This window comes from Canis aureus, chromosome 25 (genome assembly GCF_053574225.1).
Source record: "Canis aureus isolate CA01 chromosome 25, VMU_Caureus_v.1.0, whole genome shotgun sequence".
Lineage (NCBI taxonomy): Eukaryota > Metazoa > Chordata > Mammalia > Carnivora > Canidae > Canis > Canis aureus.
The window spans coordinates 26,305,622-26,320,112 of NC_135635.1; the positions used below are offsets into that span (position 1 = coordinate 26,305,622).

At 46.1% G+C, this 14,491-nt stretch overlaps 2 pseudogenes across 1 annotated transcript in view; one reads left to right on the plus strand and one right to left on the minus strand.

Annotated features, from left to right (window-relative positions):
* Positions 1-4,671, minus strand: part of LOC144297111 (cationic amino acid transporter 3 pseudogene) — a 30,181-nt pseudogene extending 25,510 nt beyond the window's left edge. The window contains exon 1 of the transcript XR_013364175.1: positions 4,362-4,671. The product of XR_013364175.1 is annotated as a cationic amino acid transporter 3 pseudogene (transcript). The remainder of the gene's footprint in view (positions 1-4,361) is intronic.
* Positions 4,672-6,698: 2,027 nt separating this feature from the next.
* Positions 6,699-9,222, plus strand: LOC144297497 (tyrosyl-DNA phosphodiesterase 2 pseudogene; annotated as a pseudogene).
* Positions 9,223-14,491: the final 5,269 nt, after the last annotated feature.

Here is a 14,491-nt window from a genome sequence, read left to right on the forward strand (position 1 = left end):
GAAATAAGTAAAAGTTACATAAACTATGAACCAGGTAGAGAATTCCTAAATCAGACATGAACAGTCATAGCAAGGGCACGTAAAGATCCCACATGGCTTCCTAGCTGATGGAAGACAAGTGTAGTAAGGACCTCATTTTCCAGAATTGGCAAGACTAGTGAGTCTTCCATGCATTGTGGGTCATCCTGGGAAGGCTGCCTGGAAGAAGCGATACTGCTCCACCTTGGCATTGCATATAACTGTTTCCAATGAAAACATCAGTTCAAGCTACATTTCAGTTTGGGACATGATCCGATAAATACAGCCTTTCGGGCTTTCCTCCCATGCCTCCCACCAAAACAAAATAAATTCCATCACACCTTGAACCTATAAACCCAATTTGCCCAACCAGACAGTTCCAGTTAAATATTTCCTACAGATACTAATACGGATCTAGATAATAAGATGCAATATATATATATATATATGCAATATGTATATATACACATATATAAATATATATGTATAAATTATATATGTATATATGTATGTGTATGTATATATACATATATTTATATATGTATAAATATATGTATATATATTTCTGTGCTGAAAAGGCCAGTAGAGAGAAACCACTGCAGTAGCAATAAGTATGTAATTTAATTTCTCCCCTGAGAAAAGAGAAGGACCCTGAAGGACCCTTTCACTGAAAGTTTAGAAAGAAAATTAAAGTAACCAAATTCAACTCATACTAAAGAAAATAAATATGCCAACTTATCTCCTGGGAGTCTTCTGAGAAAAACCTCACAAAAGGGATCACTTTCCAGGCATCCTCCCACCCATGATCTTACTTTGTACTATATACTCTTTGCATACTACTGGGAAGAAACCTATATCTCCCTTTCTAAAATAAAACCTCCTTAGAGTAGAACCTGTTTCATGTCCTCTCCATGAGGCTAAAACCGTAATTCTGCAAGTAAATATTATAAAGTGCAATCCAGACTTGAACTTGAAGCATGGCAACCTCCAAACTGTATGCTCATTAGACCAAGAGGAAACACAGCCACCTCCTCCCACTCACTTACCACCCCTAGCACTGTATCTCCCAAATCCCATCCCAGTTTGGAAGAGGCTGAATTCCAAGTCAGTGAAAACCCATCCTGATGCAGACTAACATGCTCCAGACCAACTACATATAGACCAGATCCATCCACATAAATGTAGACCAAAATCTGTGTAGATAAAGACCAAAACATTGTTGCTTCCCTCCCACAATATCTATGGAGTTTCTGCTACAAGCACACACCAAACTAGTATCATTGCACGATTAATTGGGTGAATAATCAGAGAGCTAGAGCTTCTCTAGAGGCTGCATAGACTCTACATTATCTAGCATCATTCTGGAATGACTGAAGATGGTGACTTTTCTTAGACCCTCTGGGATAACTTCACAGAAAACAGTGAAATGCAACATTCCTCAGGTTCAGTTTCAGGCAGAATCCAGTTCTGGAAATTTTTAACATTTCTATCACACCAAAATAATGTGGCAAATCAGAAAAGCCTGAGCATCTGCTTCTAGAGGTCTTCAGAAACTACATGGGCTACCAGGAAGAATCAGAATTTAGAATTTCTAAACAAGAATCAGAAAGAGAGCTGGGAAAATGCAGGAATGGTGTATAATTAAGGGATTAGAAAGCGATATGATACATTGATGTCAACATTGAAAATCAGTTTCTCCTTTTTTCCCTCATGATCGTCTGCTCCGTTTTCTCAACCACTGAATCCTGTCAACATAGGATACCTAATAAAAGTCCTCAGGAGAAAACAGTACAAGGATATCCATCTGCCTGTCCAAACTACAACTATTTATTTTCCAAATTACAACTCTAATGTAGGATGCCCTTGATCTACAATGAGCACTGATCTACACTCATTTTTTCCAAGAAATCTTCCCGACAGTTTTGTTTTCCCCACCCACTGACCCTTCCTTTACCTGTAAAAAGAGAATCTAGAATTCTATCCAGTGATCCCATACTCTGCCTCCACTTTTTGACTAGCAGTCATGAATGATCAGAACCCATGACTCCTTTTTCCACGTACCTTCTCCCAGTACACACCCTTAGTAATACACTGCACACTCCGTGGCTTAGGAAGGGCCAACTATCTCTCTGGCTATCTTCCTTCATATCGTTAAATGTGTTCCTTTGTCCTCCCATGTAAGGACTCTGCTATCTCCTTCTCTCTGTCTTCTATCACCCGACTGTGCCCTACTTACTGCCCTATTCCACACCACGACCATCCACCTTGAAAAGTTAATTTGTTTTGTTTCGTTGTAAGAAATATACCAGATCATCTGAGTCATATGAATGTTCTATCATGCCCCGAAGTCCTGAGATCTGATCCAAATGTAGATCCATATGACTTCTCTACCAAGACCCACCTGCCTCACCCAGCTCAGGCAACATAATCTACAATAAAGAGCCTCCACCACCACTTTTTCTGGGACACTCTTTATCTCTCTCCCCTAGTTCTTTCTACTCTCCACTCTGCTTTGTGATTTCTAGGAGATAAAAGAAAAAATGAAAGAGGATAAACCAAAAGGATATAATCCAAAACTCATATTTATCAATTTGGAATATACTCGGTGAAGCAACTTCACCTTTCCACTTGACTTTACTTTGAGGTTAAATTGAATCTGTCACCTGGAAGCATGTAACATGCATCAAATGATGATGGAGAGAAGTTACCCAAAAACTGCTAGATGGCAAGAGAAAGAAAACCTAGAAATCAACATTTGCCATATACATTCAAGAAAACAGGTGTCATGCATGGATAAGTGTTGTGTGGGTTTCTGGTGTTCAGTGCTAGCCAAAGTGTACCTAGCTGTGAGGAAGAGGGAAAGGGAGCACAGTTTAAGATTCCAAAGACCTTAAATTTACAAGTTGAAAATATGTATTGTGATAACAGTAAACTGTCTGCTGAAGACATCAGAAGTCAGTCCTACTTCAGGCTTCTCCTCCAATATACCTGTCATGATTGATAGATTCTAAAAGACACAAGAGAGCCCTTCAGTTTTAAGGTTTATTTAGTACAGGCTCATGTATAATATACTTGGGGACTCAAACAAGCCTTCATAAAGTGTTTCAAAGACCACTAGGCAGCCACACCCCAAGAGAACTTGGTTATCTTTCCTCCTACAGCCTGACCTGGTCCATAATCAATCCCCACCACAACCTTTTAAAATGAGATAAAGGGGGATCCCTGGGTGGCGCAGCGGTTTAGCGCCTGCCTTTGGCCCAGGGCGCGATCCTCGAGACCCAGGATCGAATCCCACGTAGGGCTCCCGGTGCATGGAGCCTGCTTCTCCCTCTGCCTATGTCTCTGCCTCTCTCTCTCTGTGTGTGACTATCATAAATAAATAAAAATTTTAAAAAAGAACTTCTTTAAAAAAAATAAAATGAGATAAAGGGCATTTGGGTGGCTCAGTGGTTGAGCATCTGCCTTTGGCTCAGGTCGTGATCCTGGGGTCCTAGGATCAAGTCCCACATCAGGCTCCCCACAGGGAGCCTGCTTCTCCCTCTGCCTATGTCTCTGCCTCTCTTTGTGTGTCTCTCATGAATAAATAAAAAAATAAAATCTTTAACATTAGATAAGAAAGGCAGGGAGATACTTTGAGACACTGTAAAAACACATATCTAACTCTGTGAGCCTGGAGGAAGAACACCTTCAAATCCTCCCTGGTGATGGGGGCCCACCTATCAAACTGGACCTGTTATTCTGCAAAGTTCATACAGATGTCCTCTCTAAGAAGATGAGAGACAGAGACTTTCAGAATCTCCAGTGAGAAAGTGAAGCAAAACATGAAGAAGGCAGCAGAGCCAGGTGGGAGAATCTTCATTCATTACATAACATGTCTAAGCACACTGTGTGCTGAGCCCTCTGGGAGAGACAGAGATGAAGAAAGCAAGCTGTGCACCAGGTCAGAAAGGAAAAGGCCGGAAGGAGAGCAGGGCAAACAGGTGGGAGGACGCTGGAGGAGAAGTTCCAAGGAATAACTGAATAATCTCCTATTCTGATTGTCCTCATCAGAGCTGAGACCCTTTCTGATAAGGAGGAGAATAGAGTGTACGCCTCCAAATCCCTCTGACCCCAGAAACCCTACCTGCCTTCCCTGAACTCTCATGTCCTCTGGTTTAAACACACACACACACACACACACACACACACACACACACAACACACACCAATCAAAGGTCTACCATGAATTACCCTCCATTCAAACCCAGCAGGGCAAGACAGCCAGCTGCACTTCAAGGACAGTCTCTTTTTCTGTCTCTGTCTCAGTTTTCTTGCCAACTCTATAAACACAGGAAAACACTTACCCATGGGGTTCTCTTGCCTCAGAGCAGAAAGAACAGATATGAAAGTGCAAGCCGTGGGACACCTGGGTGGCTCAGGGGTTGAGCATATGCTTTTCGCTCAGGGTAGGATCCTGGAGTCCTGGGATCCAGTGCCCCATTGGGCTTCCTGCATGGAGCCTGCCTCTCCCTCTGCCTATATCTCTGCTTCTCTCTTTGTGTCTCAAATAAATAAATAAATAAATAAATAAATAAATAAATAAATAAAATATTTTAAAAATAAAAGAAAAAGAAAGTGCAAGCCAAGCCCAAGGACAGGGAAAGGCTTGGCCAAGCAGTCAGGACTTAGAGTGAAGTTTGGCAGAGGCCCATCAGAGATGGGGCCCTTGGGGGGTGGGGCCATGGGGAGGTGGGGCCATGGGAAGTGGTATGAAACCAGAAAGGGGTTGGCTTAGACAGAAACCAGGAAGAAAGCTTGAGGTGGACAAAGGAAGACTAGTGGGGCCCTTTTTGTGTAAGGAGGTGGACCGAGGGCTGAAATGAGACTTTGTTGGAGATGTTTTTGGCAGCCAGATGTGAATTTAGACCAAGGTCCTGGGTATGGAGGAGGCCCTGGCTGGCAGGAGGAGAGTATGGCAAACCAAGTGGAGCCCAGCCTGTGGTGATTTAGAGGCAAGTCCCAGATCCAGCTAAAGAGCCCACTCAGCAGACCTTTAAATAAAAAGAAAAGCACCACCCCCTAGCTGTCTCTCCCACAATCTCCTACTAGATTCTCTACCACCATCACTCACTCCCCCACTCTTAACACCATTCCAGGAATAAAACTAAAAGGGAACTGGCCTAAGCTTTAACAGGGATTCCCTGAGACACTCTTTCACTATTCTTGGCATATACTAACTGAATGTGCATTGAGCATTGTGCTGGAGGAAGCAATGGAAAGATAGAGTCCTTGTCTAGCAGAGCTTCCTGCTCTAAACATTCAAATGATAGGGCTTCCAAGATATACAAATAGGTGACCAAAGGAAGGGGCCTCGTTCTTCCCAGAGCATTAATCCTGAAATAGAAACAAGTCTTGTCAGAGATGGAGAAAATGGGGCCTAATTAGACACCCAGGGATGAATGTACAAGTGATGGACTCAAAATCACTTGAGCCTAAAGAAAAATGGGCACTACTACCTCTACTTGAGGGTGCTGAGTCCTCTACACCCTAAAGGAGATTCCTTAAGGACTCAGGTGAAGGTGGAGGGAGGAGAGAAAAGGGTCGCAGCAGGTCTCTAAAGGGACAGAGTCTGTACTAAATACACTAAGATAGAACATTGAAATTAGAACAGAAAGAAGTGCCCCCCATCTCAGGAAGAACATTCACCTGAGGAAACCTACAGATCCCACTGCCCCTGCCCTAACACATCTCCAGGAAGCAGGGACCAGGGCCCTGACTGAGCACCTCCTGTGTTCCAGGCACTGTGCTGGGGAGGGGGTGAGTGGCCCAGCCCAGACCACAGAGCTAGGATTCCCAGAGGCAAAGGAGCCTGGCAGGATTGGCAGGAGGGCTGTGATGACAGGACAGTAGGGGAGGGGCAGCTGGGTGTGTGATCTGTGTCTATTCCCAGGGTCCTAGGCAGTCTTCCCTGCCTCAAGATGGGATTGTTCCAGATGTGCCTCTGCTTGAGGGAAAGAAGGGCAGGTGCAGGGGAGGGTCTGTGTATCCTGCATCTGGTCCCCAGAGCAATCCCTTCCCCTTCTCCCTGTGCTATTTACTCTCTGATGGGGAGAGGGTGGGAGGCTGGGGGACAGGCCAGGGCCCCAAACATCACCAGTTATGAGAAGAACTTACTGAGGCACGTTTCCTGACTCCATCTCACAGAGCAGCTTAGGTGCTCTGATGTTTCCCCCCAGCTCCCTGGGACCCAGCTGCTTCAGGTGGACTTGCTCCCCCTTCTCCCTGCTGCCCTTGCTATTGAGCCCCGGGCACTATTGCCTCCTCCACATTGGCCATGGAGGCTCTGAAGCCCCCACCTCCTCTCTCTCAGGTTTCCACTCCTTCAGTTAAGTCCACGCCAATGTCTCTTCAACCACCATCACCACAGCCGTGGCCACCCCATGTTGTAACCCTAATCTCAGTGTTCACTGTCACTCAGGCCCATTTGTCTTGAAGAAGAAGACAATGAGCAAAGGAACCTACACATGTGCCTTTGCACCAACAAGTTCCAGAATGGCTACAAGCTCTGGAGGCAGAGGCCATATTCATGGGAGCCAAGGCTGTCAGGGCCCCCTGGGTGCTGTGGAGATGCCATGGTGCCTCTGCCTTCTGAGTATCCCCAGCTGATCAGAGCTGGTAGGGAGGAAATGCAGGTGCAGGCCATGGAGGGGTCACAGGGAGGACCCAGTGGCCACAGGTGGCTGGTGACCATTACCGCCTCCAGAAAGCATATCCAGGAGAAGCACACCTGTGACATGCCTGGCAAGGCCTTATGCACGGTCTCCTGCCAGAGCCAACAGGAGCTGCAGCACTGCAGACACAAGGACCCAATGAGCTACCTCACTACTCAAGTCCTACAGCTGCTCCCACTGCAGGATAGATTCTCCTGCCATTCACCTCTACAGTCGCACCCAACAAATGCACTCCACAGACGAGGCTGCTGCCAGGGCTGCCCCAGGCTCCTTCCTGTACCTACCTGGGGGTCCCAGAGGCCCTACGTGGATATGGAAACTGTCTCCCCTGCCCTCCCTCCCATGATGCTGCCATCAAAGGAGGCCTGAGCTCAGCCCTAATGTCTCAGAGTTCATGCAGTCTGGCACTCCCAGTGCTGGGGACTGGGAACCAATGAAAAGGAGAAACTGAGGCAGGCAGGCAAGGGCGGCTGGCCAGCTCCGAGGGATGTGCTGGAACAGCCTGGTTAGGGTTCCCATAGAGGAGAGGGAGGAGAAGTTTAGGCCTGGGACTCTGTCTGCACCATGCACAGAGTGAGCAAAATAACCTATTAGTGGCTGCCCATTAATTTGGGGACACACATCTGTTATGAAACACACTGAACCAGACTTGGGACTTCAGAAACTTCCTCCCCTGGAGAGATGGGCTTAATTTTACAGAAATAAATTTAGAAGGCACTTTGGAAAGGATTTCCCTAGAGCTAAGATAAGTAAACGCTAGAGCCAGAGAAACACACACACAGAACCCAAACGGAAAAAGGGTTGTGCTACTTCCTTGCCTGTGACATGGACCTCTGAGTGACATGTCCCACATCAGGGAATACAAAACAGTCTCTCTAAACATTAGGAAAGTAATTCCCCAGCATCCCTGAGCTACAAGAGGGCGATGACTTTTCCCCTCCCCAGTCATGGCAGACATTCTAAGGAAGGAGGACATAGTCTGGAGTTAAGAGCCCACCTACAAATGCCTAGTTTGCTGTCCTGTCTCCCAAGGCCTCCCTCTCCTGGTGGATCTCCACCTGTCTGCACCTCTCTGTGTCCATTCTTTGGACTCCCTCTGTGAACCCAGCCCAGGGGGAAGGAAAGCATCCCAAGGGAAGAGAAGACACCACCCTGTTCTCTGAGATGTGAGTCGAGAGACACACAACACAACAAACCCTGGCAAATGAAAAGGTTGGAAGAGGAAAAGGAGGAAGAAGGAGAAGGAGAAGAACAAGAATGAGAAGAAGGAAGAGGAGGAGGGTGATGGTGGAAGAGTAAAGCACTGCTGTTTCATCTGGTTTCCTTGAATCCAGCTAGATATCTATCAAATCTTTCTGAACACCTGCAAACTCAACCAGAGATATAAGAAAAGAATAACTGCAACTCCTCCTAGGCAGATCTGCAGGTCGTCCCTCCCACCCTGCTGAAGTGAGCAGCTGGACCACAGAATTACTTAGAAGCTGCGGCTGTAGGCAGATTGGGCAGAGTGTGAGCCCACGGTGAAGAGGCAGTGGCTTCTGTGTGTGCAGTTTGCTTGGGTAGTGAGGTAAGACACTGCAGTGGCTCAGCGCTACCTGGCCTAGAACAACTGGGAGATGGAAAGAGCGATGAACTCCTACTTCAATCTGCCGGTGCAGGAGAGCACCAAGGAGAGCTGCCAAGAGACCTTGATGGGGCCAGAGTCCTGCCCAGAGTCCTAATGGATGAAGAGACAACTGATTTAGATAGTTCTAAAACTAGCACATCTGAAAGGAGTCAGCAAGAAGATGACAGCATATTCTCCTTCATCACATGGTATGCTGATGGATTGAATCTAAACAATCTACAAGAGAGGTCTCAAGAGGTGTGTTCCTATTTAACTTTGTACAGCCCAGATGTGGTATTTCTACAGGAAGTTATTCCCCCAAATTGTAGCAACCTAAAGAAGCGAATAAGTAGTTGTGAGATTATTACAGGTCATGAAGAAGGGTATTTCACAGCTTATATATGTGTTGAAGAAATTGAGAGTGAAATTTAAAAGCCAGGAAATCATCCCTTTTCCAAATTCAAAAATGATGAGAAACCTTTTGTGTGTATACACAAGTGTGTCGGGAAATGAAGTTCGCCTTAAGACTCAGTTGGAGAGCACAAGAAAGCATTCTAAGAAACAAATGAATCAGTTAAAAATAGTTTTAAAGAGGGACACCTGGGTGGCTCAGTGGTTGAACTTCTGCCTTCGGCTCAGGGCATGATCCTGGAGTCCGGGTATCGAGTGCCACATGGCACTCCACTTGATGAGCCTGCCTCTTCCTCTGCCTATATCTCTAATTCTCTATGTCTCTCATGAATAAGTAAATAAAATCTTGAAAAAATAGTTTTAAAGAAAATGCAAGAGGCTCCAAAGTCAGCTACAGTTATATTTACAGGAGAAACAAATTTAAGGAATCACAATATGAATGACAAAATCAATTCTGTGCTTGTGGGCAGAAATTAAATGAGAGATGAAAGGCTGTCAGGACTTCACTTCTGAAGTGAAGGCAGTATCTTAGAGTGGTGCTCTCCTTCTCTTTGTGATTTTATGTCCTTGTACATAGATTATTTTTTAAAAAGTCAAACTGACTATTGGACTGTGTGCAAATCAGTGATCATGGTAGCTGTTTTGTGGTACCTGGTTGACTAACTGACCTGCTCAAGAGAAAAATTCTGTTTTTCAACAAATGGTGATGTGAAAACTTGATACTTACATGCAAAAGAAAAAACAAAGTTGCATCCTTACTTTATACCCTGTACAAAAGTTTATTCAAAATGGATCAACAACCTACACATAAGAGCTAAAACTATAAAACTCTTGGAAGAAAACAAAGGGGAAAATCTTCAGGACGTTGGATTTGGCAACAACTTCTTGGATATGACAGGAAAGGCACAGATAACAAAAAAAAAAAAGAGATAAGATTAACTTTATCACAATGAAAAACTTTTGTGCATCAAAGGAAATGATCACAGAATGAAAATGCAGCCCATGGGATGGAAAAAATATTTGGAAATTCTATCAATGACAAGTGAGTAATAATAATATAATTAATATAATATTGATGGGGGGAGGGGCAAGATTGCAGAAGAGTAGGGTCCCCAAGTCACCTGTCCCAACCAAATTACCTAGATAAACTTCAAATCATCCTGAAAATCTATGAATTCGGCCTGAGATTTAAAGAGAGAACAGGTGGAATGCTACAGTGAGAAGAGTTCATGCTTCTATCAAGGTAGGAAGACGGGGTAAAAGAAATAGAGAAACAAAAGGCCTCCAAGGGGGAGTGGCCCACGAGGAGCCAGGCTGAGGCCGGGGCGAGTGTCCCCAGGACAGGAGAGCCACGTCCCGGAGAAGCAGGAGCTGCACCAACCTTCCAGGGCGGAAAGGGGCTCGCAGGAAGTTGGAGCAGGACCCAGGAAGGCGGGGATGCCCTCGGGCTCCCGGGGACACTAACAGACACCTGCGCCCCGGGACAGTGCGCCGAGCTCCCTAAGGGCTGCAGCGCGCACGGCGGGACCCGGAGCAGCTCGGAGGGGCTCGGGGGCAGCTCTGCGGAGGGGGCTGCGGGGCGGGAGCAGCTCGGGGGGGCTCGAGGGCGGCTCCACGGAGGGGGCTGCGGGGCGGGAGCAGCTCGGGGGGCTCAGGGGCAGCTCCGTGGAGGGGGCTGCACCACCGGGAGCACGAATCCAACAGCGCAGGCCCTGGAGCACTGGGCACAGGGACACAGCCCAGGATCCGGCCTCCCCCCGGGACAGGCAGAGGCTGGGAGGGCCCAGGACAGCAAGGACACTCCTGCCTCAAGCTGAGCAGATCAGCGGCCCCACCCCGGAGCCTCAAGGCCCTGCAGACAGAGAGCTCTGTGGTTACTGTGGGAGCTGACTCCAGGGCTCCAGAGCTGGCCCCGCCACTGTGGTTGTTCCTCCTGGGGCCTCACGGGGTAAACAACCCCCACTGAGCCCTGCACCAGGCAGGGGCACAGCAGCTCCCCCAAGTGCTAACACCTGAAAATCAGCACAACAGGCTCCTCCCCCAGAAAACCAGCTAGACGGACAAGTTCCAGGGGAAGTCAAGGGACTTAAAGTACACAGAAACAGAAGATACTACCGCGTGTTTTTTTTTCTTTTTGATTTCTGATTGCTTCCCCACCCTTTTGTTCCTTTCTTTCTTTTTCTTTCTCTTTTTCTTTTTTCTTTTTTTCTTCCTTTTTTCTTTTTTCTTTTTCTCTTTTCTTTCCTTCTTTCTCTCCTCTCTTTTTCTCCTTTTCCCAATACAACTTGTTTTTGGCCACTCTGCACTGAGCAAAATGACTAGAAGGAAAACCTCACCTCAAAAGAAAGAATCAGAAACAGTCCTCTCTCCCACAGAGTTACAAAATCTGGATTACAATTCAATGTCAGGAAGCCAATTCAGAAGCACTATTATACAGCTACTGGTGGCTCTAGAAAAAATGCATAAAGGACTCAAGAGACTTCATGACTGCAGAATTTAGATCTAATCAGGCTGAAATTAAAAATCAATTGAATGAGATGCAATCCAAACTAGAAGTCCTAAAGACGAGGGTTAATGAGGTGGAAGAACGAGTGAGTGATATAGAAGACAAGTTGATGGCAAAGAGGGAAACTGAGGAAAAAAGAGACAAACAATTAAAAGACCATGAAGATAGATTAAGGGAAATAAACGACAGCCTTAGGAAGAAAAACCTACGTTAATTGGGGTTCCAAAGGGCGCCGAAAGGGCCAGAGGGCCAGAATATGTATTTGAACAAATCATAGCTGAATACTTTCCTAATCTGGGAAGGAAAACAGGTATTCAGATCCAGGAAATAGAGAGATTCCCCCCCTAAAGTCAATAAAAACCATTCAACACCTCGACATTTAAGAGCAAAGCTTGCAAATTCCAAAGATAAAGAGAAGATCCTTAAAAGCAGCAAGAGACAAGAAATCCCTGACTTTTAAGGGGAGGAGTATTAGGGTAACAGCAGACCTCTCCACAGAGACCTGGCAGGCCAGAAAGGGCTGGCAGGATATATTCAGGGTCCTAAATGAGAAAAACATGCAACCAAGAATACTTTATCCAGCAAGGCTCTCATTCAGAATGGAAGGAGAGATAAAGAGCTTCCAAGACAGGAAGGAACTGAAAGAATATGTGACCTCCAAACCAGCTCTGCAAAAAATTTTAAGGAGGACTCTTAAAATTCCCCTTTAAGAAGAAGTCTAGGGATCCCTGGGTGGTCCAGCCGTTTGGCGCCTGCCTTCGGCCCAGGGCGCAATCCTGGAGACCGGGGATCGAATCCCACGTCTGGCTCCCAGTGCATGGAGCCTGCTTCTCTCTCTGCCTGTGTCTCTGCCTCTCTCTCTCTCTCTCTATCATAAATAAATAAAAAAAATTAAAAAAAATAATTTAAGAAGAAGTCCAGTGGAACAATCCACAAAAACAAGGACTGAATAGATATCATGATGACACTAAACTCATATCTTTCAATAGTAACTCTGAACATGAACGGGATTAATGACCCCATCAAAAGGCGCAGGGTGTCAGACTGGATAAAAAAGCAGGACCCATCTATTTGCTATCTACAAGAGACTCATTTTAGACAGAAGAACACCTACAGCCTGAAAATAAAAGGTTGGAGAACCATTTACCATTCAAATGGTCCTCAGAAGAAAGCAGGGGTCGCCATCCTTATATCAGATAAACTAAAATTTACCCCGAATACTGTAGTGAGAGATGAAGAGGGACACTATATCATCCTTAAAGGATCTATCCAACAAGAGGACTTAACAATCCTCAATATATATGCCCCGAATGTGGGAGCTGCCAAATATATCAATCAATTAATAACCAAAGTTAAGATATACTTAGATAATAATACACTTATACTTGGTGACTACAATCTAGCTCTTTCTACCCTTGAAAGGTCTTCTAAGCACAACATCTCCAAAGAAATGAGAGCTTTAAATGATACACTGGACCAGATGGATTTCACAGATATCTACAGAAATTTCCATCCAAACTGAACTGAATACACATTCTTCTCAAGTGCACATGGAACTTTCTCCAGAATAGACCACATACTGGGTCACAAATCAGGTCTGAACCGATACCAAAAGATTGGGATCATCCCCTGCGAATTCTCAGACCATAATGCCTTGAAATTAGAACTAAATCACAACAAGAAGTTTGGAAGGACCTCAAACACGTGGAGGTTAAGGACCATCCTGCTAAAAGATGAAAGGGTCAACCAGGAAATTAAGGAAGAATTAAAAAGATTCATGGAAACTAAGGAGAATGCAGGAACTACAGAGCTCTCAGCCTGCAGGGCCTGGAGGCTCCGGGGTGGGGCCACTGATCTGCTCAGCTCGGGGCAGGAGCATCCTTGCTGTCCTGGGCCCTCCCGGCCTCTGCCTGTCCCGGGGGAGGCCAGATCCTGGGCTGTGTCCCGGCGCCCTGTGCTCCGGAGCCTGAGCTGTTGGATTCGCGCTCCCGCCCCGCAGCCCCCTCCGCAGAGCTGCCCCCGAGCCCCCCGAGCTGCTCCCGCCCCGCAGCCCCCTCCATGGATACGCCTCCCGAGCCCCTCCAAGTTGCTCCGGGTCCCGCCCTGCGCGCTGCAGCCCTTCAGGGAGCTCGGAGCACTCTCCTGGGCACTAACAGGTGTCTGTTAGTGTCCCCGGGAGCCCGAGGGCATCCCCGCCCTCCTGGGGTCCTGCTCCAACTCCCTGCAGCGCCTTTCCACCAGGGAAGATTGGTGCAGCTCCGGCTTCTCCAGGACGGAGCTCTCCTGTGCTGGGGACACTCTCCCCGGCCTCAGCCCGGCTCCTTGCCGCCCCTCCCCCTTGGAGGCCTTTTGTTTCTTTATTCCTTTCCGTCTTCCTACGTTGATAGAAGCAGGAACTCTTCTCACTGTAGCGTTCCAGCTGTTCTCTCTTTAAATCTCAGGCCAAATTCATAGATTTTCAGGATGATTTGACGGTTATCTAGGTAATTTGGTGGGGACAGGTGATTTGGGGACCCTACACTTCCGCCATCATCCCCCTCCCTCGGGTCAACCAGGAAATTAAGGAAGAATTAAAAAGAGTCATGGAAACTAATGAGAATGAAGATACAACCATTCAAAATCTTTGGGATGCAGCAAAAGCAGTCCTAAGGGGGAAAGACATCGCAATACAAGCATCCATTCAAAAACTGGAAAGAACTCAAATACAAAAGTGAACCTTACACATAAAGGAGCTAGAGAAAAAACAGCAGATTGACCCCATGTCCAGCAGAAGAAGAGAGTTACTTAAAATTCGAGCAGAACTCAACGAAATCGAGACCAGAAGAACTGTGGAACAGATCAACAGAACCAGGAGTTGGTTCTTTGTAAGAATTAAGAAGATAATAAACCATTAGCCAGCCTTATTAAAAAGAAGAGAGAGAAGACTCAAATTAATAAAATCATTAATGAGAAAGGAGAGATCACTACCAACACCAAGGAAATACAAAGGATTTTAAAAACATATTATGAACAGCTATGTGCCAACAAATTAGGCAATCTAGAAGAAATGGACACATTCCTGGAAAGCCACAAACTACCAAAACTGGAACAGGAAGAAATAGAAAACCTGAACAGGCCAATAACCAGGGAGGAAATTGAAGCAGTCATCAACAACCTCCCAAGACACAAGAGTCCAGGGCCAGATGGCTTCCCAGGAGAATTTTATCAAACGTTTAAAGAAGAAATCATACCTATTCTCCT